This window comes from Trachypithecus francoisi, unplaced genomic scaffold, assembly GCF_009764315.1.
Source record: "Trachypithecus francoisi isolate TF-2019V2 unplaced genomic scaffold, Tfra_2.0 Lachesis_group11, whole genome shotgun sequence".
NCBI lineage: Eukaryota > Metazoa > Chordata > Mammalia > Primates > Cercopithecidae > Trachypithecus > Trachypithecus francoisi.
The window spans coordinates 29,250,085-29,274,732 of record NW_022681456.1 but is presented as its reverse complement, the minus strand read 5'-3'; the positions used below and the strand labels follow the sequence as shown (position 1 = coordinate 29,274,732).

At 42.4% G+C, this 24,648-nt stretch overlaps 1 protein-coding gene across 8 annotated transcripts in view; it reads right to left on the bottom strand.

The window, feature by feature from the left end:
- Positions 1–24,648, bottom strand: part of GLT8D2 (glycosyltransferase 8 domain containing 2) — a 75,194-nt gene that overhangs the window by 45,042 nt on the left and 5,504 nt on the right. For 4 of the 8 annotated variants that reach the window (XM_033220849.1, XM_033220847.1, XM_033220850.1 and 1 more), the window contains one exon: positions 15,043–15,428. The exons of 1 other annotated variant lie outside the window; for it this stretch is intronic. The gene's annotated coding sequence lies outside the window, so the exon portion shown is untranslated. Of the gene's footprint in view, positions 1–14,580; positions 14,640–15,042; positions 15,429–24,648 lie in introns of those variants that run through there. 3 more of the 8 variants (XM_033220851.1, XM_033220852.1, XM_033220856.1) reach the window with 2 other exon arrangements.

The following is a 24,648-nucleotide window of genomic DNA, read 5'->3' as shown; positions in this document are numbered from 1 at the left end:
AAAATTGACCACATAGTTGGAAGTAAAACACTCCTCAGCAAATGTAAAAGAACAGAGGTCACAACTGTCTCTCAGACCACAGTGCAATCAAATTAGAACTCAGGATTAAGAAACTCACTCAAAACTGCACAACTACATGGAAACTGAAAAACCTGCTCCTGAATGACTACTGGGTAAATAATGAAATGAAGGCAGAAATAAAGATGTTTTTTGAAACCAATGAGAACAAAGACACAACATACCAGAATCTCTGGGACACATTTAAAGCAGTGTGTAGAGGGAAATTTATAGCACTAAATGCCCAAAAGAGAAAGCAGGAAAGATCTAAAACTGACACCCTAGCATCACAATTAAAAGAACTAGAGAAGTAGGAGCAAACAAATACAAAAGTCAGCAGAAGGCAAGAAATAACTAAGATCAGAGCAGAACTGAAAGAGATAGAGATACAAAAAAACCCTTCAAAAAATCAATGAATCCAGGAGCTGGTTTTTTGAAAAGATCAACAAAATTGATAGACCACTAGCAAGACTAATAAAGAAGAAAAGAGAAAAGAATCAAATAGATGCAATAAAAAATGATAAAGGGGATATCATCACCAATCCCACAGAAATACAAGCTACCATCAGAGAATACTATGAACACCTCTATGCAAATAAACTAGAAAATCTAGAAGAAATGGATACATTCCTGGACACATACACCCTCCCAAGACTAAACCAGGAAGAAGTTGAATCTCTGAATAGACCAATAACAGGCTCTGAAATTGAGGCAATAATTAATAGCCTACCAACCAAAGTCTGGGACCAGATGAATTCACAGCTGAATTCTACCAGAGTTACAAAGAGGAGCTGGTACCATTCCCTTCTGAAACTATTCCAATTAATAGAAAAAGAGGGAATCCTCCTTAACTCATTTTACAAGGCCAGCATCATCCTGATACCAAAGGCTGGCAGAGGCACACACAAAAAAGAGAATTTTAGACCAATATCCCTGATGAACATCAGTGCAAAAATCCTCAATAAAATACTGGCAAACTGAATCCAGCGGCACATCAAAAAGCTTATCCACCACGATGAAGTTGGCTTCATCCCTGGGATGCAAGGCTGGTTCAACATACACAAAGCAATAAACGTAATCCATCACATAAACAGAACCAACAACAAAAACCACATGATTATCTCAATAGATGCAGAAAAGGCCTTCAACAAAATTCAACAGCTCTTCATGCTAAAAACTCTCAATAAACTAGGTATTGATGGAACTGTCTCAAAATAATAAGAGCTATTTATGACAAACTTATAGCCAATATCATACTGAATAGGCAAAAACTGGAAGCATTCCCTTTGAAAACTGGCATAAGACAGGGATGTCCTCTCTCACCAGTCCTATTCAACATAGTGTTGGAAGTTCTGGCCAGGGCAATCAGGCAAGAAAAAGAAATAAAGGATATTCAATTAGGAAAAGAGGAAGTCAAATTGTCCCTGTTTATAGATGACATGATTGTGTATTTAGAAAACCCCAAAATCTCCTTAAGCTGATAAGCAACTTCAGCAAAGTCTCAGGATACAAAATCAATGTGCAAAAATCACAAGCATTCCTATACACCAGTAACAGACAAACAGAGAGCCAAATCATGAGTGAACTCCCATTCACAAGTGCTACAAAGGGAATAAAATACCTAGGAATCCAACTTACAAGGGATGTGAAGGACCACTTCAAGGAGAACTACAAACCACTGCTCAACGAAATAAAGGAGGACACAAACAAATGGATGAACAGTCATGCTCATGAATAGAAAGAATCAATATCGTGAAAATGGCCATACTGCCCAAGGTAATTTATAGATTCAATGCCATCCCCATCAAGCTACCAATGACTTTCTTCACAGAATTGGAAAAAAAAATACTTTAAAGTTCATATGGAACAAAAAAAGAGCCCACATTGCCAAGACAATCCTAAGCAAAAAGAACAAAGCTGGAGGCATCATGCTACCTGACTTCAAACTATACTACAAGGCTACAGTAACCAAAACAGCATGGTACTGGTACCAAAACAGACATGTAGACCAACAGAACAGAACAGAGGCCTCAGAAACAACATCACACATCCACAACCATCTGATCTTTGACAAACCTACAAAAACAAGAAATGGGAAAAGGATTCCCTATTTAATAAATGGTGCTGGGAAAACTGGCTGGTCATATGTAGAAAGCTGGAAGTGGATCCCTTCCTTACCCCTTATATAAAAATTATAAAAATTAATTCAAGATGGATTAAAGGCTTAAATGTTAGACCTAGGCTGGGCGTGGTGGCTCAAGCCTGTAATCCCAGCACTTTGGGAGGCCGAGGTGGGCGGATCACGAGGTCAGGAGATCGAAACCCTCCTGGCTAACACGGTGAAACCCTGTCTCTACTAAAAATACAAAAAAATTAGCCGGGCGTGGCGGCGGGCGCCTATAGTCCCAGTTACTCAGGAGGCTGAGGCAGGAGAATGGCGTGAACCGAGGAGGCGGAGCTTGCAGTGAGCCGAGATCGCTCCACTGCATTCCAGCCTGGGCGACAGAGTGAGACTCCATCTCAAAAAAAAAAAAAAAAGTTAGACCTAAAACCATAAAAACCCTAGAAGAAAACCTAGGCAATACCATTCAGGACATAAGCATGGGCAAGGACTTCATGACTAAAACACCAAAAGTAATGGCAATAAAAGCCAAAATAGACAAATGGGATCTAATTAAACTAAAGAGCTTTTGCACGGCAAAAGAAACTACCATCAGAGTGAAGAGGCAACCTACAGAATGGGAGAAAATTTTTGCAATCTACCTATCTGACAAAGGGCTAATATCCAGAATCTACAAAGAATTTAAACAAATTTACAAGAATAAAACAATCCCATCAAAAAGTGGGCAAAGGATATGAATAGACACTCTTCAAAAGAAGACGTTTATGCAGCCAACAGACACAGGAAAACTGCTCATCATCACTGGTCATCAGAGAAATGCAAATCAAAACCACAATGAGATACCATCTCACGCCAGTTAGAATGGCGATCATTAAAAAGTCAGTAAACAACTGATGCTGGAGAGGATGTGGAGAAACAGCTTTTATACTGTTGGTGGGAGTGTAAACTAGTTCAACCATTGTGGAAGACAGTGGCGATTCCTCAAGGATCTAGAACTAGAAATACCATTTGACCCAGCCATGCCATTACTGGGTATATACCCAAAGGATTATAAATCATGCTACTATAAAGACACATGCACACGTATGCTTATTTCGGCACTATTCACAAAAGCAAAGACTTGGAACCAACCCAAATGTCCATCAATGATAAAATGTGGTACATAAATACCATGGAATACTATGCAGCCATAAAAGAAAGATGAGTTCATGTCCTTTGCAGGGACATGGATGAAGCTGGAAACCATCATTTTGAGCAAACTATCACAAGGACAGAAAACCAAACACCACATATTTTCACTCATAGGTGGGAATTGAACAATGAGAACACAGGGCAGGGAACATCACACACCGAGGCCTGTCATGGGGTGGGGGCAGGGAGAGGGATAGCATTAGGAGAAATACCTAATGTAAATGACGAGTTAATGGGTGCAGCAAACTAACATGGCACATGTATACCTATGCAACAAACCTGCATGTTGTGCACATGTACCCTAGAACTTAAAGTATAATAATAAAAAAATTATTTATGCCTGTAGAATTGCAGTCTTTGATAACAGTATCTGCAATTCACTCACCGTTATTCAAATGAGTCAGATTAACTATACATCTCTTTGAAATAAAAACAACAAACTGAAAAATTAAGCATCCCATTTTCTAAGTACTATGAGACTTGAGTGTATAGGTACTTTTAACTTTTTAGATGCTGTATTGTAACTTTACTGGCTGTAAATTTGTAAGTTCAGAATTCTACAGAATATGAGAATAAATAAATTTTTTTTTTTTTTTTTTTTTTTTTTTTTTTTTTTTGAGACGGAGTCTCGCTCTGTCGCCCGGGCTGGAGTGCAGTGGCCGGATCTCAGCTCACTGCAAGCTCCGCCTCCCGGGTTCACGCCATTCTCCTGCCTCAGCCTCCCGAGTAGCTGGGACTACAGGCACCCGCCACCTTGCCCGGCTAGTTTTTTGTATTTTTTTTAGTAGAGACGGGGTTTCACCGTGTTAGCCAGGATGGTCTCGATCTCCTGACCTCGTGATCCGCCCACCTCGGCCTCCCAAAGTACTGGGATTACAGGCTTGAGCCACCGCGCCCGGCCAATAAATTTATTTTTAACCTTACAAAAGTGATTGGGGAGTCAGCACTGTTTTCTGGCAAGGTGTTAGAGATTTTGCTATTAGAATGTAAATATGAGTTAACTAGTTATAGCTAAAAATGATAAGGGGCTGGGCACGGTGGCTCACACCTGAGGTGGGTGGATTATCTGAAGTCAGGAGTTCGAGACCAGCCTGGCCAACATGGTGAAACCCCGTCTCTACTGAATATACAAAAATTAACTGGGTGTGGGGCCGGGCGCGGTGGCTCACACCTGTAATCCCAGCACTTTGAGAGGCCAAGGTGGGTGGATCATCTGAAGTCAGGAGTTCGAGACCAGCCTGGCCAACATGGTAAAACCCTATCTCTACTAAAAATACAAAAATTAGCTGGGCATAGTGGTGGGAGCCTGTAATCCCAGCTAGTCGGGAGGCTGAGATAAGATAATCACTTGAACCTGGGAGGCAGAGGTTGCAGTGAGCCAAGATCGCATCATTGCACTCCAGCCTGGGAGACAGAGAGAGACTCTGTCTAAAAAAAAAAAAAAATTAACTGGGTGTGGTGGCACGCACCTGTAATCCCACCTCTTTAGGAGCCCGAGACAGGAGAATCGCTTGAACCTGGGAGGCAGAGGTTGCAGTGAACATAGATTGCACCACTGCACTCCAGCCTAGGTGACAAAGCAAGACTCTTTCTCAACAATAACAGCAACAACAACAAAAAGCTAAGAAGGGATAAGGGCCCAACCCCCAGGACAAGAAGGTAATTAGGGTGGCTCCCTTGACATTTCATTTATTCATTCAACAAACATTTACTCAACCTCCACAAATATACCAGGCACCCAGGCACTAGAGATTCAAAGGTAAGTCCCCAGTTAGTCCACATTTGGGGGAAGGGAGGGGGAGACACCAGTAAATATATCATGGCAATGCAGTATGCTTAGATGCCTTGGTAGATGTAAGCATGGGATATTGTTTAAGCATCAAGGAGGGGCACCTAACCCAGAACATGGGTGTCAGAGAAGGCTCCTGGTCTTCACCAAACCAAGCTAAGATACTCTATTCATTCTTATGTTTCATTAGTAGAATGCAAGCTCCAGGGACAGGATGGGTACTACGTTAATCATTTCTGTATTTCCAGTTCATGGCAAGCATTTGGCACTTGGTAGTGTGGCAGCTTTGATAGCTGGCTGATCCAACAGCTCTTCCCATCCTTTTCTCCTTTGCCTGTTTCCATATGAGAGGTAGGAAAATTCAAATAGAGATTTTACCAGCCTTCTTTGCAGCTAGTAGTAGCCACATAATATAGATCTGATGTTCAGAGACTTAAGTGGAAATCTACCAGGAATATCTGAGAAAACTTTTCCTTTCTGGATGAAGTGTCAACTCCCCCTTCCTCCTGCCTTGCATGGGGCCATAATGGCTGGAGCTAGAGACCATGAGGGAGAGGTCAAGAGCTACACAGAATGGTCAGCTCCTATGTCATTGAACTGCTGAATCAATGCCATCAATACCTACCTCCTCCAAACTTCTTATGTGAGAGAAATCAACCCATGTGTTTAAGCTGCTGTAAATCGGTGTTTCTGGTATTTGAAGTCAAAGATATTCCAGTAGATTAAATAGGTGCTCAAGAAATGTTTGCAGAAGCCCTGGGATAAGCTGATTGTGGGGAATTAAGAGAGGGATCAGAGTTATAAAGAGGTAGAAAACTGATAGTTTCAGGGATGGAGAACTGGAGAACCAAGGAAGTGATGCCAGACAGCTTAAGAATGTGTAGGGCGGAGTGTCCTATCTTCTGGCTTCTCTGGACCACATTGAAAGAAGTATTGTCTTGGGCCACACATAAAATACACTAACATGAACCACAGCTGATGAACTAAACAAAAAAAAATCACACACACACAAAAATCTCATAATGTTTTAAGAAAGTTGACAAATTTGTGTTGGGCTGCATCCAAAGCTGTCCAGCACTGCATGCGACCTGTGGGCCACGGGTTGGACAAGCTTGGGGTAGGGTAAAAGGCAGAGATCGGGAACCAAGAGAAACTGGAATGGGGCAGAGTCTGGGGGGAACATCTTCTGGCTAACAGACTACGTGCCCACTCTCTCCTCCTTACACGCTTCCTGTACGTGGTTCAGGGGACTCAGCTCACCTGCTTTTCCTCCACCTTTCTGATGGCTCATTCTCGGTCTCTTTCACTGGTTGCTCCTACCTCCTGAGCATCCACATGTTAGAACACCTTGGCGATTTCTTCTCTTCTTTTTCTAAACTCCCTCCTTAGGCGGCTTTATCCTGTCTCATGGCTTTAAATATAATTTATATGATGACAATTCCCAAATTTGTCTCCAGGCCCGCCTTCTCATACGGATTCCAGACTCCAGATGCCACTTGGCATCTCCACTTACAGGAATCCACATGTCCAAAACTGAGCTTCTGGTATTTCCCTTGAAACATGCCCCTCCCATAATCTTCCCCAAATCAGTTCATGGTGACTCCATTTAGTTTTTATTTTTATTTTTGAGATGGAGTTTTGCTCTGTCTCTCAAGCTGGAATGCAGTGGTGCAATCCTGGCTCACCGCAACCTCTGCCTCCCAGGTTTGAGCGATTCTCCTGCCTCAGCCTCCCTAGTAGCTAGGATTACAGGTGTGTACCACCACGCCCAGCTAATTTTTGTGTTTTTAGTAGAGACGGAGTTTCGCCATGTTGGCCAGGCTGGTCTTGAACTCCTGACCTCAAGTGACCTGCCCACCTCAGTCTCCCAAAGTGCTGGGATTACAGGTGTGAGCCACTGCGCCTGGCTGTGACTCTGTTTTTTAAATTGCTCCACAAAAAAATCAGCTTGGTGTTTCCTTGACCCCTCTCTGTTTCTCATTCCCATGTGCACTGACAGCAAATCTTGTCAGTTCTACTTTCAAAATAGATCCAGAATTTTTACCACCTTCTGTGGCTCCACCTTGGCACATTGTTAGCCTTTGACTATATTATTCTGCCTTTGTCTCCCTTCAGCTGATTTTCAATAAAGCAGCCAGGGTGAACCTCTGAAAATATGAGTCACATTGTGCTGTGCTCTGTTCAAAACCTTCCAAGGCCTTCCTGTCTCTCTCAGGGTAAAAACCAAAGTCATTACAGCATCCTTCCATCAGATCTCGCATGATCACACTGGCTTCCTTGCCAGACAGCCTCCTGCCTCAGAGCCTTGCCACGTGCTATTCCTGCTGCCTGGAATCCTCTTCCCAGATATCTACATGGCGTGCTCCCTCATGTCTCTCAGTCTCTTAGTCAAAAGCCTCTAACCCCAACAGTGCACAAATTGCATCCTCTCAGCAGTTACCATCTTCCAGCAGACTGCCTCCTCATCACCAGCATACTGTCTGCCCTCCAAATGATAGATTATAAGCCCCATGAAGGCAGGAAATTTTGTTTCATTCATTGCCATATATCCAGCATCTAGACAAGTGCCTGGCAATATAAGCCCTTAGAAAACATTTATGGACCAAAGGGATGAATGTGCAACCCTCTCCTCAGGGTGCTGCAGAAGTATCTCAAACCCCCTACACTCACAACTGAAAGTAGCACCTCCCCTACAGAAACTCCTTCTCTGGGGTTCTCAGATTCCTCTTCAACTTCTCTTTCCAAATTCTCCTTCAATCACTGAGTCCTACTAATTACACCTCGGCAATAACCTCCCACCTGGTCTTCCTGTCTTTAGAATTTCTGTACCCTCCCCTTCTTCAATCCATCACTGGCCTAATGGCCATAGTAACTTTTTTGTTGTTTGATAATCATATCAAGTTCATTTGAAACACAAATGCAGCTTGAGTAGCCTTAATTTTTTGTTTTGATTTCCTTTTTCTTTTTTTCACTTGAAACATTTCAAGTCTGCTGAAAAGTTTGAAGAATAAAGAGTCACATACCTTTCACCAGATCCACCAGTTACTAACATGGTGACATATTTACTTAACTGAACTTCATATGTACATATGTATTTTTGGAATTGTAGACATCATGACACTTCTCCCCCTAAATATTTCAGCATATCTATCTTTAAAAGAAGGACATTCTCCTGTATATCCCCAATGCCATTATTACACCTAAAATCACATTAATAACATCCAGTAAGCAGTCCATATTCAAGTTTCCCCCATTATTCAAATATTGTCTTTTTTTTATATATAATTATTTTTTACTCCTGATCAGCCCCATCCCATACCCACTGCCTTTTTTGGATGACATTAATTTTTTTTTTTTTTCTTAAATACAAGCCAGTTGCCGGGTAGAATTGTATTGAATGATTGAAACCCAACTCTGAGTGTTCCTTTCCTGCCTAAAGCCTTTCACTGGAAGCTGCTACAGGGGGTTAAGGTCCGAGCTTCTTAAGTTGGCCACTGGTCCTCCGTGGCATGCCTCTGTTCTTGCCAAACTGCTTCACAGTCTCTGGGCCTCCACTGTCCTCCACACCCAATAGTCTATACTTTTCTTCCCTCTGGACTTCGATTCAGGCAGCCCCCTCTGCTTGGAACACCCTTCCCCTTCCTCCTTCCATAACAAACTGTTACTTATGCATTAAGAATTCAACTCAGGCACTGCCTCCTCCAGGAAGCCTCAGCTGACTACCCTGCCTGGGTGCTCCTCCAGTCTCCATTCCTATCCCTGCACTCACCAGAATTTTTTTTTTTTTAAGATGGAGTCTTGTTCTGTCAACCAAGCTGGAGTGCAGTGGCATGATCTTGGCTCACTGGCAACTTCTGCCTCCCAGCCTTCTTGTGCCTTAGCCTCTCGAGTAGCTGCAACTACAGGCATGGGCCACAACGTATGGCTTTTTTTCTTTTTGTGCGTGTGTGTGTGTGTGTGTGTGTTTTTAGTAGAGACGGGAGTTTTACCATATCGGCCAGGCTGATCTCAAACTCCTGACCTCAAGTGATCCACCCACCTCGGCCTCCCAAATACTGGGATTACACGCATGAGCCACTGAGCCCAGCCTAACCAGACCGTTGTCTAATACTGTGGTGTGCCTATCTCTTCCACTAAACCACCAGACAGACCACTGAGGACAGAGACTGTGGCTTCCTCACCTCCATCTGCCTGTCCTGCCCCAAGGTGGGAACTCAATAAATGTATGTTGAATCAATGAGAATCAGGAGAGAGAAAGAAAAGGGAAGAGGTTCTTGTTGCTCTGCTCTTCAGTCCCAGAAAGAAACGGGTCAGCCAGAAGGAGGGAAACTACTGATGATCCCACTCCAGGAATAAAAGCAGAGGGCTCTGGTTGTCTTATCAGCCTTCCTGCTACCATCACAACAAAGAGCCCCAGAACTGCACCCCTTGCACCTCTGTGAGCTTTCCTAGCCCGAGTGACTTCCGTGTATGGTTTCTCTGTGGTAATAAATAGCCAAGACTTTAACATGAAATTGCTTGCAGGCCTGTCTTCAGGACAGACAAAGAGGTGGAGCTGGGAGCCACTGCAGGGCAGGCAAGGTACTGGGCAGTGGCATCCTCAAAGAGGGGAGAAAAGAAGGTTGAGGTTCTAGGGCCTGTGAGTAGGAAGAAAAGGAGAGTTCAGAGAGTTGTTCTGGGCATGAGAAGAGGCCTGTAAGTTTAAAAATAAGCCCCTGAAGACCTTGCATGGGGAGCCATTTTACCAGATGCCAAAGAGTTTAGACATGTGGCCAAACCTGGAAAGAATGTTTTGAGACCTGGCAGTGGCTAAGGGAATTTGCTCTGCCTTGGAACAAAAAGCAAAGTGGGAAAGGCTCTTCAGAAAAATACTCCAAAAATCAGTACCCCTATGCTTCAGCTCTGTCATGTCAGCTCTGGTCAGCTATGGTATGGGCTGTTGGGATTGCTAGACTGAGAAGAAATCTAAAACCATCACAGGAAGGAAGGAAGGAAGGAAGGAAGGAAGGAGAGTGCTGTGATTGATTAATTATGTCTGCCATGGGTACAGGTAGGGAGTAATAGGAAATGATCTGGGAATCAAAGGGAAGATAAAAGGTGGGGTTCCTAAAAGTGCTGTTGAATGACTTAAATATGAGAGCTGTGTACATTAGTGGATATATGGGCTTTATCCTTAGGCAGAGCTGACTGTGAATCCCAATTAGCTGTGTAATTGTGGGTGACTTACAAAACCCTATCTGTAAAATGGGATTGTTCTGCATATTACAAAACTATTGCTACATAAGTATTAACTATTACTATTTTAACACTTACATAGCAATTCTATGTGCCAGGCATTGTTCTAAGACTTTTACAAATATCAATTCATTGATTATCACAACAACTCCTTAAGGTTATTATTCCAATACACAAGTGAGAAAACTGAGGCTCAGAGAATTAAGAGCTCTGCCAAGGGTCACACAACTAATGAGTGGCAGAGCTAATATTTACACGCAGGCAGCCTGGCTCTGAGTTCACATTCTTAACCACCTTGATAGTTACTACAGCCAACCACTTTCCACTGCTATGGTTGCTATCACTGTGCCAAGCAACTGACATAAGCTCTGTAAGTTAACTCTGCAAGACTTGCACCCTGAAGTTCTCAAATGCATAAAACACATTTAACAGAGCACTTCATTTTAAGCTTTGTGAGCTACAGAGTCATTAACAGGACAAGAGTAAGGGTTCACTGAAGGAAAGAAAAAAATCAGGACTCAGGAGTCTGTCCTCTAACAAAATACCTCTTGCCTTTTGACTTTTTGCTATATGTGAAAGGCTTACTCAAGATTCACCAAGATACATAGAACAGGTGTCTTACTCCATTCACTGAGCTGCAACAAAATACCATTAAACGGGTGGCTTTTTTTTTTGAACAGGGTCTTACTCTATTGCCCTGTATCAGGACAAGCCTCAGACAAAACTCCTCACACACCGAGTTAAAGAAGGAAGGGGTTTATTCGCCCGGGGGCATCAGCAAGACTTCTGTCTCAAGAGCCGAGCTCTCCGAGTGAGCAATTCCTGTCCCTTTTAAGGGCTCACAGCTCTAAGGGGGTGCAAGTGAGAGGGTCGTGATTGATTGCGCAAGCAGGGGGTATGTGACTGGGGCTGCAGGCACCGGTAATTAGATCAGAACAAAACAAGATAGGGATTTTCACAGTGCACTCCTATACAATGACTGTAATCTATAGATCACAGAACCAATTAGGTCAGGGGTCGATCTTTAACTACCAGGCCCAGGGTGCGGCGCTGGGCTGTCTGCCTGTGGATTTCATTTCTGCCTTTTAGTTTTTACTTCTTCTTTCTTTGGAGGCAGAAATTGGGCATAAGATGATATGAGGGGTAGTCTCCTCCCTTAGCCCAGGCTGGAGTATGGTGGCATGATCGTAGCTTACTATAGCCTCAAATTCCTGGGCTCAAGTAGTCCCCTCACCTCAGTTGCCCAAATAGCTGGGACTACAGGCATGCACCGCCACCACGTCCAGCTAATTAAAAAAATTTTTTTGTAGGGACAGAGTCTTGCTATGTTGCCTAGTCCAGTTTTGAACTCCGGGCCTCAAGAAATCCTCCCACGTTAGCCTCCCAAAGTACTGTGATTACAGGCATGAGCCACCATGCCTGCCTGAACTGGGTGGCTTCTAAACAACACAACTTTATTTCTTATAGTTCTTGAAGCTGGGAAGCCCAAGATCAAGGTGCCAGTAGATTCAGTGTCTGGTGTCAGGCCTCTGAGCCCAAGCCAAGCCATCGCATCCCCTGTGACTTGCACATATAAGCCCAGATGGCCTGAAGTAACTGAAGAATCACAAAAGAAGTGAAAATGCCCTGCCCCGCCTTAACTGATGACATTCCACCACAAAAGAAGTGAAAATGGCCGGTCCTTGCCTTAAGTGATGACATTACCTTGTGAAAGTCCTTTTCCTGGCTCATCCTGGCTCAAAATCTCCCCCACTGAGCACCCTGTGACCCCCACTCCTGCCCGTCAGAGAACAACTCCCCTTTGACTGTAATTTTCCTTTACCTACCCAAATGCTATAAAACGGCCCCACCCTTATCTCCCTTCGCTGACTCTTTTCGGACTCAGCCCACCTGCACCCAGGTGATTAAAAAGCTTTATTGCTCACACAAAGCCTGTTTGGTGGTCTTTTCATACGGACGCGCATGACGGTGAAGGCCTACTTTCTGGTTCACAGATAGCACGTTCTAGCTGTGTCCTCCATGGTGGAAGGGGTGAACCAGCTCTCTTAGGCCCTTTTACTCTTTTTTTTTTTCTTTGAGACAGAGTTTCACTCTTGTTGCCCAGGCTGGAGTGCAATAGTGCGATCTCAGCTCACCACAACCTCCACCTCCTGGGTTCAAGCGATTCTCCTACCTCAGCCTCCCGAGTAGCTGGGATTACAGGCATGCGCCACCATGCCCAGCTAATTTTTTGTATTTTCAATAGAGAAGGGGTTTCTCCATGTTGGTCAGGCTGGTCTCAAACTCCTGACCTCAAGTAATCCACCCGCCTCAGCTTCCCAAAGTGCTGGGACTACAGGCGTGAGCTACTGTGCTCAGTCTCTTAGGCCTATTTTATACGGGCACTAATTCCATTGGTGATGGTACCGTCCTCATGACCTAACCACCAGGTTACCACTGCCAAAAGGCCCCACTTCCTAACAGCATCACCTTGGGAGTTAGAGTTTCAACATATGAATTTTGGGGGGAACACAAACATTCAGACCACAGCACTAGGGGAGCCGGACAAGAGAGTCTTCAGTTTACAAAGAATGTGTTTTGCTTTCTCCTGTGCTGGCATGAGAAATTCTTTCACAAAAAGCCTTTAGATTAAGGGTCAGCAAACTATGGCCCCAGGTCAAATCCTGCCTGACACTAGTTTTTGTAAATAAAGTTTTGTTAGAACATAGCCATGCTTATTTTTTGTTTTCTTTATGTCTATTTTAACACTACAACAGCAGAGTTGAACAGTTGCAACAGAAACCATATGGCTTATTATCAGGCTGGTTGCAGAAAAAGTTTGCTGACCTCTGCTCTCCACTTTAGGCCAGATTTTCTATATACCAATACAACACATATGATAATCTTACGTCCTTAACTTGAGAAGGAAAAACAAGGTATCCCCTTGGATGAGCTCCAGGGAAGGTGGGAAATAGGATGTCCATAAGAGGAACCAAAACGAAAACAAGTGTGGCCAGAATAGCACATCCCAGAGTGTGGTCCTAGAAATGTTAACTTACATTATGCGATAAAGCGGTTCAGCCATCAATTGTTTGGGAATCATTGCATTAAACAACCTTAAGAGGATTTCTCTACTACAGGACTTCTCAGGACCTTTAAAATGCTATTATGCCTTGCGATCTCTAAGAGGGTAATATAGTTCACAGAGTTTCCCATGGGACTGTTTTTCAGAACATTCTTTGGAAAATGCTGAAATTAAAAAGGATTTAGAATCATTTTCCTCGGGAACTAGAAACAATAACTATGAGGGCTGTGGCTTAATGAACCTCATTTTCTCTCAGCAACGAAAGAGGAAGCACAAAGAAGAAATAAAGAAAGAATGGAAAATAAAAGAAAGAGAGGTGTTTGAAGGAAGAAAGGAAGAAAGCAAAGTGCTGGAGAGATGACATATTAGGGTATGAGGAACACTTGGACGACTGGACTGTCAGAGGGAACCATATGTCAAAAGCAGAGGTGTTGCCAAAAACAGGATGCATGATCACCGTTGTCACCACTGCCATAATCAGCACCATCAGAGAAGCTAACCTTTCCTGAGGCCTAACTACTTTGCAGGTCCTGTATTATGTCCTTTATTGACAATAGGTCATTTAATTTTCATTTTACAGATGAGGAACTATGGTGCACGCAAGTTAAACAATCACCCGGAGTCAAGCTTAGAAAGGTGTGTAAGTGGCAGAACATAGATTCAGTCCTGTAAGCCTGACTCCAGAGCCTATGTTCTTACCATTGCATTGCACAGCTCTACTTCCAAGTGCATTAAAGGGAGAACTGGAATTTCATTATGTAATATAGAAAGGATATTACACAGAAGTGCCACACCAGAACATTTGGAGGAAAAGGAAAAGACAAAAACCAACCAATATGACTTTGGATACTTGGCTGCCCAGGGGCAAACAACGAGAGGACTGATTTTGTTTTCCAAAGCACATCCAGACGTTCAGATATCATCATGTTTTCTTTCTCTCACTCTCTCTCTCACTTTTTTTTTTTTTTTACTCTCATGTTAACTATCCTTCTTATTTCATAAATTATATATTAGGCTTATCCAATGTGTGACACTTGCTCATAAACATAAGATATTTTTTGAATGTTTAAAAAGCATTTTCAACCCAAATACCATGACTACTGTATTTACAATAAGCCTCACTTGGATTTCCACAACGGCCAGTTCTTTCTGGGGGGCAGAACAGCTTCCTAAGACAGATTCTGAAAACATGAATCACAGCTCAGTTAAATCATTTGTGGCTCAGGACATACCTTCATTAAATGCTAGCATTCACCCACATCCTAACTGCTGATTTTTATGTTTAAAATCTGATACAAATAGTAAATTATAATATTTGTGGAAAGAAGGAGGAGAAACCCAGGTCTGGAAAAGCAGCCCAGGACGTGAGAAACATTGCACACCGGATTTGCTGGAAATGGCCGAAAAGGGCTCCGCCGGAATGCTACAAATTCGTACTGGGAAGTTTCTGAAGGCAAAGTTTGTGTGGGGCAATCTGACACCTCTGATTTGCTTTCTTGGGTCTGTAGCAGAATAAAGAACTGCTGCAGACCGGCCAGGATAAAATGGAACAATTGCACGCTGCTCGTAAATTTCTCTATTTACCTGGTGAATGGTGAGGGTAGGGCTTTGGGCTCCTCGGTCCAGAAGAGCTGTAAGGCAGAGCGTTCAAATCGTGGCTGGCCCTGGGCTGCCGCCCTCACGATGCTTCTGCCGCTTCTAAGATCTCATTGGAAGTCCCAAAGGGCTGGAGATCCCCAAGGCCAATATTACGTTTCCAAAAGAATATTCCTCCCCGACTCGCACTCCCCTTTGCTTGCGTTGACTTTGGAGCGTCTCGGGTTTCTTCCACCTCTGTGCTGGGAACCCAGGAGTTGCGCTGTCAGAGAGGGGCGGCCCCAGAAACCACTTCCAGATGTGCTCGGCTGGCCGACTCGGATGAGCCAGACTTCCTCTGGCTGCGTGCAAAACATTCAAAAAACAACGCGGTTCTGGAGGAAAAGACACAAAACCAGAGAAGAGCAAATGCTTGCAGGGTGAATTTCTCTCACACGTTGGGTCGAAGCAAACTTTGACAGAACACAAGTGAAAAATAAAGTTCATGCTGATTTTGAGAATCTTCATGGCCACTAGCTTCTCCTGAAATCTCCTAGTCATTGAAATGCTGTTGTCCCCAACTCACAACCCAGGTAACAATTGTGGTCTCCTTCTACCAAAGCAATAATGACAAAAGTTTCAAGATGGAGTGTTTTTGTGCCTGAACAAAAGAGGAATCAGAGAGGAATGAGGCAGGGAGCTGGGAGCTGACCTCAACAGCAATCTGCGCTGTTCTGTATGGGTTCTCAAACCCAGGAGATGGTGCCAGCACTTTGGGATCACAGAATTTACTTCTGCAATGGCTCCTCTTCCTAGTTCCTATAAGGATCTCCCTGTTCCCTGTCTCTTTCTAAAGTGGTGCTCTCCAACAGAAATAAAATGCAAGCCGGACTGTAATTTTACTTTGTGTGTTTTTTTCTTTTTTGAGACAGAGTCTCACTCTGTCTCCCAGGCTGGAGTGCAGTGGTGAGATCTCAGCTCACTGCAACCTCCGCCTCTCCGGTTCAAACGATTCTCCTGCCTCAGCCTCCCGAGTAGCTGGGATTACAGACACCCGCCACCACGTCCAGCTACTTTTTGTATTTTTAGTAGAGATGGGGTTTCGCCATGTTGGCCAGGCTGGTCTCAAACTCCTGACCTCAGGTGATCCGCCGCCTCAGACTCCCAAAGTGCTGGGATTACTGGCGTGAGCCACCTCGTCCAGCCAATTGTCCTTTTTTTTTTTTTTTTTTTTTTTTTTTTTAAAGAGACAGGGTCTTGCTCTGTTACTCAGGCTGGAGTGCAGTGGAGTGATCACAGCTCACTGCAGCCATGAACGCCAAGGCTCAGGCGATCCTCCCGTCTCAGCCTCCTAAGTAGCTGGGATTACAGGTGCACATCACTACACCTGGCTATAATTTAAAATTTTCTAGTAGCCACATTAAGAAAAAAGTACAAAGAGGTAAAATTTATCTTAATGATATATTTTACTTTACCCAATATATACACGATATTATCACTTCAACACATAATATAAAACATTATTAAGAAGATGCTTTATATATCTGTTTTGTTTTTAAATTTAATTTGTTTTGATACATATTCATGTAATAATTGTATATATTCATAGGGTACATAGTGATGTTTCAATATATATAATGTATAGTGATCAGAACACTGTAATTAGAATATCTATAATCTCAAATATTGATGCTTATGTTGGAAACATTCAATATCCTCCTTCTAGCTCTTTGAAACTACATATTATTGTTAACTATGGCCATACTACAGTCATATAGAACACTAAAACCTATTCCTCCTAACTAGCTGTAATTTTACATCCTTTAACAAATCTCTCCCTATCTCTCCCTTCCTCCTACCCTTCCCAGTGTTTTTTTTTTTTTTAACTAAGTCTTTGAAATTTGGTGTGTATTGTACGCTTGCAGCACATCTCAATTCAAACACTAAATTTAAACAGAAACACTGCACATATATTTAGACTTTATAAAATTTACCATTTAAAAAGTAGATTCATTTAAGGTAACAGATATCCCAGTTACACTGATTTCATCTTTACAAATTATATGAATGTATTATATTAAATGTTTGAATGCACACTCAAAATATGTATATCTATTATGTATCAATAAAAAAATTAGAAAAAACACTGGGAAAAAAAGTAGATTCACAAATCCAGGTTGGTCCAAATGTACTTAAAAATTTTCCAGTAATTGAATAGAGTATCAGTTTTTCAATTAAAATTAGTTACAGTTAAATAAAAATTAAAAAGTCAGTTCCTCGGTTGCACTAGTCACATTTAAGTACTCAGTAGTCATTGTGGCTAGTGGCTACTATATTGAGCAGTTCCATTCTAAAGGATTTAGTAGGGATTTTCTTAGACATGAACTTTGAAGGTGGGAGGATCCTTAATATCTTCCATGTATATAGAACTTTGAATATAGCCAAAGCATTTTCATATCTTCTATTTCTTTTTAGCCACACAACATTTCTGGTAGGTAAGTTGAACAGATGTTATTTTTGCCCCAATTTACAGATGAGCAAACTGAGGCTTTGAGCAAATTAAAGCCCTAGTTCCCAAAGCAAGTTAGTGATGAAGCCAGGATTGGAATTCTTATTCAGCACTTCTTAAGTGTTTCGTTCTTGAGGCATGTTTCAAATACTAGGATCTGGGGCTGCAACAGTAGGGTTAAGTGGCATCGACATTGGTCATCCTCAGCATCAAATTTGCTGCTTGTGTAGAATTATTGACTGCCTTGTGATCCCTTGGGTGCCCCTATTCTAAAGCCCCCACACAATCCAGCAAGTGTGTCCTTTCTGCTGGAGAGGCTTGACATGATGCCACTCCTCTTCTCTCTTGACCCCCAGCATCTTGTACCTTATTTTATTTATTAATTATTATTATTATTATTATTATTAGAGACATGTCTTGCTATGTTGCCCAGGCTGGACTTGAACTCCTGGGCCTTTCTCCTTAGCCTCCTGAGTAGCTGGGACTGTAGTCATGCACCACCATGCTCAGCAAGTTGTACCTTATTTTAAAGCACAATTCCATTCAAACATTTAGCTAAATGTTTTTAGCTAAAACATCGGTCACCTCTGGGAAGTCAGAAGGTTGGGGGCAGTGCAATATACTATACTTTAAATACTCACTGCACACACATGAGCGAAAATAAGATAACCACTTCTGGCTCAGGGTTTCCCACCGCCCTTCCAGAATTATGTGCTGTGAGGTGCAGCAGGCCAGTCCCTCAGACATGTCCCAGGCATCATGTGGACAGCAGCCTGAGCTGACACCTGCCCTGTGTAATTTCCTTCACAGATCATGTCATCTCCTTTGCATCTCTCATCCACCTAGCAGAGAATGTTGTAGAACTTCTCCCTGACCCTCACTGTTTCTGATTCCAGCTTCTTTCTCCTTTATTCTCGCTGTGCCATACTCCAAGGGTGCAATAGGCTTGTTATCTATGACTTAGATATCCACACTGTATGCACAGATTCTTCCCTGGGGAAGAAATGAGAAAAGAAACAGAGGATATGCATGACACCAGAGTGGGCTTCGGAGACAGACAGACCTAGTGTGAGCTCAGCCACAGGTCTTACCTCCAGTTTCCTCATCTGTTAAGTGGGGACTACCAATAGGACTCTTGTGTGGGTTAAAAGACATCATGCATGTAAGGCACTCAGTAAGGACTCAAGAAATGGAAGTTTTTATTGCTATTGTTTTTAAACAAAAATAATATTTAATTGAAATTGAATTATATGTAATTGATTTTATTGAATATCAATATCAATATTTATTGATATAATTGAATATTTAATTTTAAATTTAAATGTTTGACAAATAAAGACTGAATACATTCAAGATGTACAATGTGTTGACTTGATATGCACATACACTATGTAATGATTACCACAATCAAATCAGTTAACACATCCACCACCACCCATTTTCTACACTAGATCCCCAGAACTTGCTCATCTTATAACTGAAAGTTTATACTGTTTGACTAACATATCCCCATTTTCCCCTCCTCTCACCCTAGTAACCACCATTCTACCTACTCCCTGCTTCTATGAGTTTGACTTTCTTAGATTCCAAATACAAGTAAAATTGTACATATTTATTTTTCTGTATCTGGCTTATTTCATTTAGCATAATGCCCTCAAGTTTCATCCATATTGTCAAAAATAGCAGGATTTCCTTTTTATGGCTGGATAATATTCCATTGCATGTATGTACCACAATATCTTTATCCATTCATCTATCAATGGATACTTAAGTTGATTCCATATCTTGACTATGATAACTAATGCTGCAATGAATATGGGGAGGCAGATGTCCAAAGGAAATAAAATCAGTATTTCAAAGAGATATCTGCCTCCCCATTGAAATACTGATTTTATTTCCTTTGGACATCTGCCTCCCCATATTCATTGCAGCATTATTTTTCCCTTTTAATAGAAACATGATTTCATTTGAACAGCAATATGCCCATTTGAAAAGATTCTCCTCCTTGGATGTCTTGCAGCTAGAGTGGCATGTGAGCAGATGTCTGCTGTCTAGCACTTCCTCGAAAGCTAGTGTTTTCCTGGCAAAGAGCTCTTTGGTGTCTTTTGCCCTTTCTTCCTGTTTAAAATCCAGCCTTGAACCTTGTATGTGAAGTAGCCACCTTGCAGCCCTGGGGATAAGAGGCCCACACTGCGCTGCTGCGTATGGCCACATTGGCTGTGCACAGTGACTACACAGTTGAATCAGTCAGGGTCCTGGCGGGATACAAACAGCTCCCTCCAATAAGGTAATGGTGGAGACTTTTTAAAAAGGCACTAATTGAAAAGGTATAATCACTGTCAGGGAAACATGGTTAAGAGATGATGCAGTACCCTGGGGCTAGCAATAGCAGGGAGTTATTACAACCCCAAACTCTGAAGGGCAACAAGACAGAGTGGTTTCCAGGACTTGGAGAGAGGATATGGAGAGGGGTGGCCAGCAAGAGCAGCCCTCCCACTGGGATACAGCCAACCTGTGGTGCTCTGCACAAAAGGAACCAGGGGCTGATTACCCCAGCCTCACAGTCTCCTGTTGGTAGTGTCTCCCATTGACCAAATCCAACTAGAAGTCAGAGGGCAAGGAGCTCAAGTGCTATAATCCATTGAGGTCAGCCTCTCAGGACACTGAACAGGTTGAAGGGTGGAGAGTAGATCTGTAGAAGTAAATGAAAAATATCCTTGCATGATACGAATGGGGTCCCTGGCACTGTGTCATTCTGCAGCCTGGCATATGCTAAAGATGGCAGAGAATCACCACAGCAGCCCTGAACGAACTACTTATGGAAAATCTTGCTATGTGATGAAAATAAACCCTTAAGTGGTCAAGTAACTTCGGTTAGATTTAGTTACATGCCTGAGTGCAACCACATGCAATATGTATGCATTTCACATGCATTTTATATTTGTGGTATCATTTGTCAACAAAACATGTATCTGAGTCATTATTATTCTGTGTTTATATCTTACTAGTTGAAGGTCAGATGTTCATTGTTTCTTCTTGCTAACTGGGTCTGCCTTGACTGTGTATATTACTTTTAGATAAGGTCCTAGATAAAATGTATTAAAGCTGATAAGGTTGCCTGGGAGGAAAGGAATAAGTCTTCTCTAGTAGTACATGAATTACCACATTGGGTCAGGCTGACAAGCCTCTTTGCCACGTTTGTCTCCCATGGCTGGGCTCCAAGATCACACACATGGGGCAGGAATTACCATAGCAGGCTCAATTCCCTCTCTTTTGCCTGGTGTGGTTCAGTTGCAGGTCATCTTCTTGTTGCCCTGGGCTTCAGTGCTCTTGCTCTCCCCTGCTACTCCCTAAACTGCAGCAATTACTCCAGCACCTGAGTCTCGCACTAAGAGTTCCCTCTCTCCCACATGCTGTAACTGTTTTTCTTCCTTGGCCCAGTTCCCTGTTCTGGCAATTAAGTTAGGTTCTATCTAGCCTGGAGCACTGCCTTGCTCTTGCCAGCTGCCCTCTCTGTGCTTTGGCCATAGCTTCAGCCAAGATCCATGGTTGGAGCCCTGCAATCTGTAAACAGACCTCTCAGACACCATCTGTTTCCCTCACTTCAGCAACAGTCCCTGCCCAGGATCTCTGCTACTGAGTTCTGCCCACTTGCTAGCACTCCCCAGAACCTCTTCTCAGACCTCTGGCAAAAAGCCTTTAGCCCTTGGCCCGAGTCCTCAATTGAGATTAAAGACATTGCAATTTACACTCTTGGCTGAAAACACAGGACTGTCTGCCACCTCCAGCACCAGATTCTCACTCTAGGGTTGACTTTTTGGCCTGCAGCTCAGGAAGAGGAATAGAAACTGTAGAAATATAATAACATCATGATAATGATAGAAATAAAACAATCTACTGCTTACTAAATGCTCACTACATGTCAGTCCTTGCATAAGTATAACACAGTCCTTGCTTGGCATGGCAACAGCACAGATTTCAATTAGCACCATTTAGTTACATAACACAAGTCCCCCAATAACACAGTTCAAATTTCAGTTACCACAGTATATTAACTGTGAGTAATTGCATAAAGACAAGCTTTGCTGTCAGGTTTTCAGTCCACAAAATTACTATGCAAATAACAGATGTACACCATGATCAGTGACCATAGCATATCGCTTCATTTGTAGTCTGCTGGTGACTGGTCACTGGACATCTGTTATTTAGTTATGCACAGACAGCAAAGTATGTAGTTGTGTTGCCTCCTTATCTCCATGTGACATTTTAATAAATGGACAATAGAATTTGCCAATAAAGATAAAAGTGAAGCAAAGAAACGAAAAGTGATAATTGTGGGAGTGAAGTTCAAATCAAAGATCACTGGAGTTACAGAAGAAATTGTTGGCCATGGGAATGTTGTTGTTGCCACTGTTCAACTCCAGATGGGCATCCAGAAAAACTTAGTAAAGGTAAACTTATGAACATAAATAAGGAAGGAAGTTGGAAGTTGTAAGGACAAGGATAAAGATGTTCCAGAAAGTGACATGAGCAAAAAATTCACATTAAAGGAACACTCAAAGATATCTCACAACATTGAAAGCACAAAGGAAAACTTAGAAAGGAGGCTGGGCGTGGTGGCTCACACCTGTAATTGTAGCACTTTGGGAGGCTGAGGCAGGAGGATTGCTTGAGCTCAGGAGTTCAAGACTAGCCTTAGCAACATAGGGAGACCCCGTGTCTACAAAAAATAAAAAAGTTAGCCAGGTGTGGTGGTATACACCTATGGTCCCAACTACTCAGGAGGCTGAGGTGGAAAGATCGCTTTAGCCTGGGAGGTCAAGTTTGTGGTGAGCTGTGATCATGCCACTGTACTACTTCAGCTCAGATGACAGCGACCCTGTCTCAAAAAAAAAAAAAAAAAAGGCCTTAGAAAGGAGTATGACAATTTGCCACAGCATAGAAAAGATGTTCACTCCCTATAGTAAGCTATATGACAAGAAGGTGGTAAGCATGGTTTAAACTACTCATGGTAAGTTTTATGTGAAGAAATAAAACTCTTTAATTCTCAATATTTCTGTTTTAAATTATGGCATAACAAAGAAATATTAGTTTTACAATTTGTTCATTTTCTCTATATAGTTATAAGCAATAGTAAGAAAGTTTTTAGTATTTTGACAAAAAAGTTTTTAAACATCACAAAACAACTGTAATTTTTCCCACTGGTAATTAAGATCACTTTGAAGGGTGTTGGCTTGCATATCATGTTTACAGAACAGTATTACCATGCAAAGTGAAGACTGCCTGTACTTTACATGTATTATTTCATTTATCTATTGATTTCTTTCTTTTTTCCCCCTCGCTAGGTCAATGCCCCATTTTCAGCACTAGATGGTGCTGAAACCCATGTTTGCCTCCATTCTAATAAATATTCAGTGTCCCTTGTCCTTAATGGGGGTATCCCAGTAGTATGGGAAGGCTGACTAGGGGTTCAGCGTCCAAGGGACCTATGGACCCAACCTCCTACAGTGTGGTGCTACTGAACAGCCACTCTGATTTGGTGTCACCGTCTCTTTTTGTCAAGTTACACAGCAGTTTCCAGAGCTGGGATAGTAGTCTCACCTCTCCCCTTTGTCTCTGGCTATTCTCAGGGATATTTTTCCTCCAGGGACTGCTGATGCTTCTAGTGGTTGAGGCAGGGACAGGTCTTCTGCCAGGGAACCTAAGATTGTGGAGAAGCTGGTTGTCTATGCCTTGATCTCACTTTTTACAGTGTACAGACTGTGAGCTGGGGAAAATTTTCGTGCACTTGGTACCTGGCAGATTGTGGGGAGGGGATTACAGATGTGGAAGTCTACTTCTCTTACCATCTACTCAGAGTTTTTTAAACTTCTCTGTGGCCCCAGCAAATGTCTCATCCTCATAGTTGAGTTCTTGGATATTGCTGGTGATAATTTCAGTGTTGAATATTAGTTTTTGGTTTTCCATTGGGGGGTGTGAAGCCAGCTTGCTTCCTTGCTGCCACTTTGGAACCATATTATCTCACTTAATCCCTTGACTAATCCTGAGAAGCAGATGCTCTTACTATTCCCATTTTATAGACAAAGAATCTGAGGTTCAAAGAAGATAAATAATTTGACCAAGGCCACACAACTAGTTAAGTAGCTACAACCTATTGGGTCTTAAAGCCCATGATCTTAACCCCAAATGAAACAGTCCAGGTAAATGACTCTGGTGGGTGTTTGATATGGAGGAGTAGGCAGAGAGGAGAGGAAGTAGTGAGAGATGAACGTACCTTCTCTAACATATGCCTAAAAAGTCTAGAGCAGCACTGTCCAGTAGAGCTTTCTATAATACAACAGATGCCCCCTTACCCAAGGGGGATACATTCAAAGACCCCCAGAGATGCCTAAAACCACAGATAGTACCAAATCCTATATAACTCTAACTAAGACAGCTACTAAATGATGAATGGGCAGGTGGCATATACAGTGTGGAAACACTGGACAAAGGATGATTCACATCCCAGGCAGGTAACAGTGGGACAGTGCAAGACTTCATCATGTGACTCAGGATGGTACACAATTTAAAACTTACAGATTGCTTATTTCTGGAATTTTCCATTTAATATTCTCAGACTGCATTGACTGTGGGTAACTGAAACCATGGTTAAAGAGGGATTCCTGTATATGTATAGAATACATAATATTTATATAATCTATAATAGAGAATTAATATATCTATTCAACTCTGGTATACATGTAGATATACATGGACTTCAGGATCCATCTTTTCTTGATCCTCCAGGACCTTGATCCACCAAATCCCAGCTCTTTCTGAACAGACCTACTTGCCCTATGGGATGTAATTTCCAGTAGAGCTGCTCTACTTCACTAAGTCCTCAGGAAATTAGGCTCCTTCCAGCTCATGGTCCAAGATGGCTGCCCCAGCTCTAGCCATTACAGCTACATTCCAGCCAGCAGAAAAGAGTAAGAGAGAGGAGGGTTCCCTCCTCCTGAACACATTTTGGAATTATATACATTACTTTTGTACACCCCATAGGTCAATATTTAGCCACAGGCCACAACTAGCTGAGGGAAGTTTGGGAAATGAGTTTTTATTTAGAA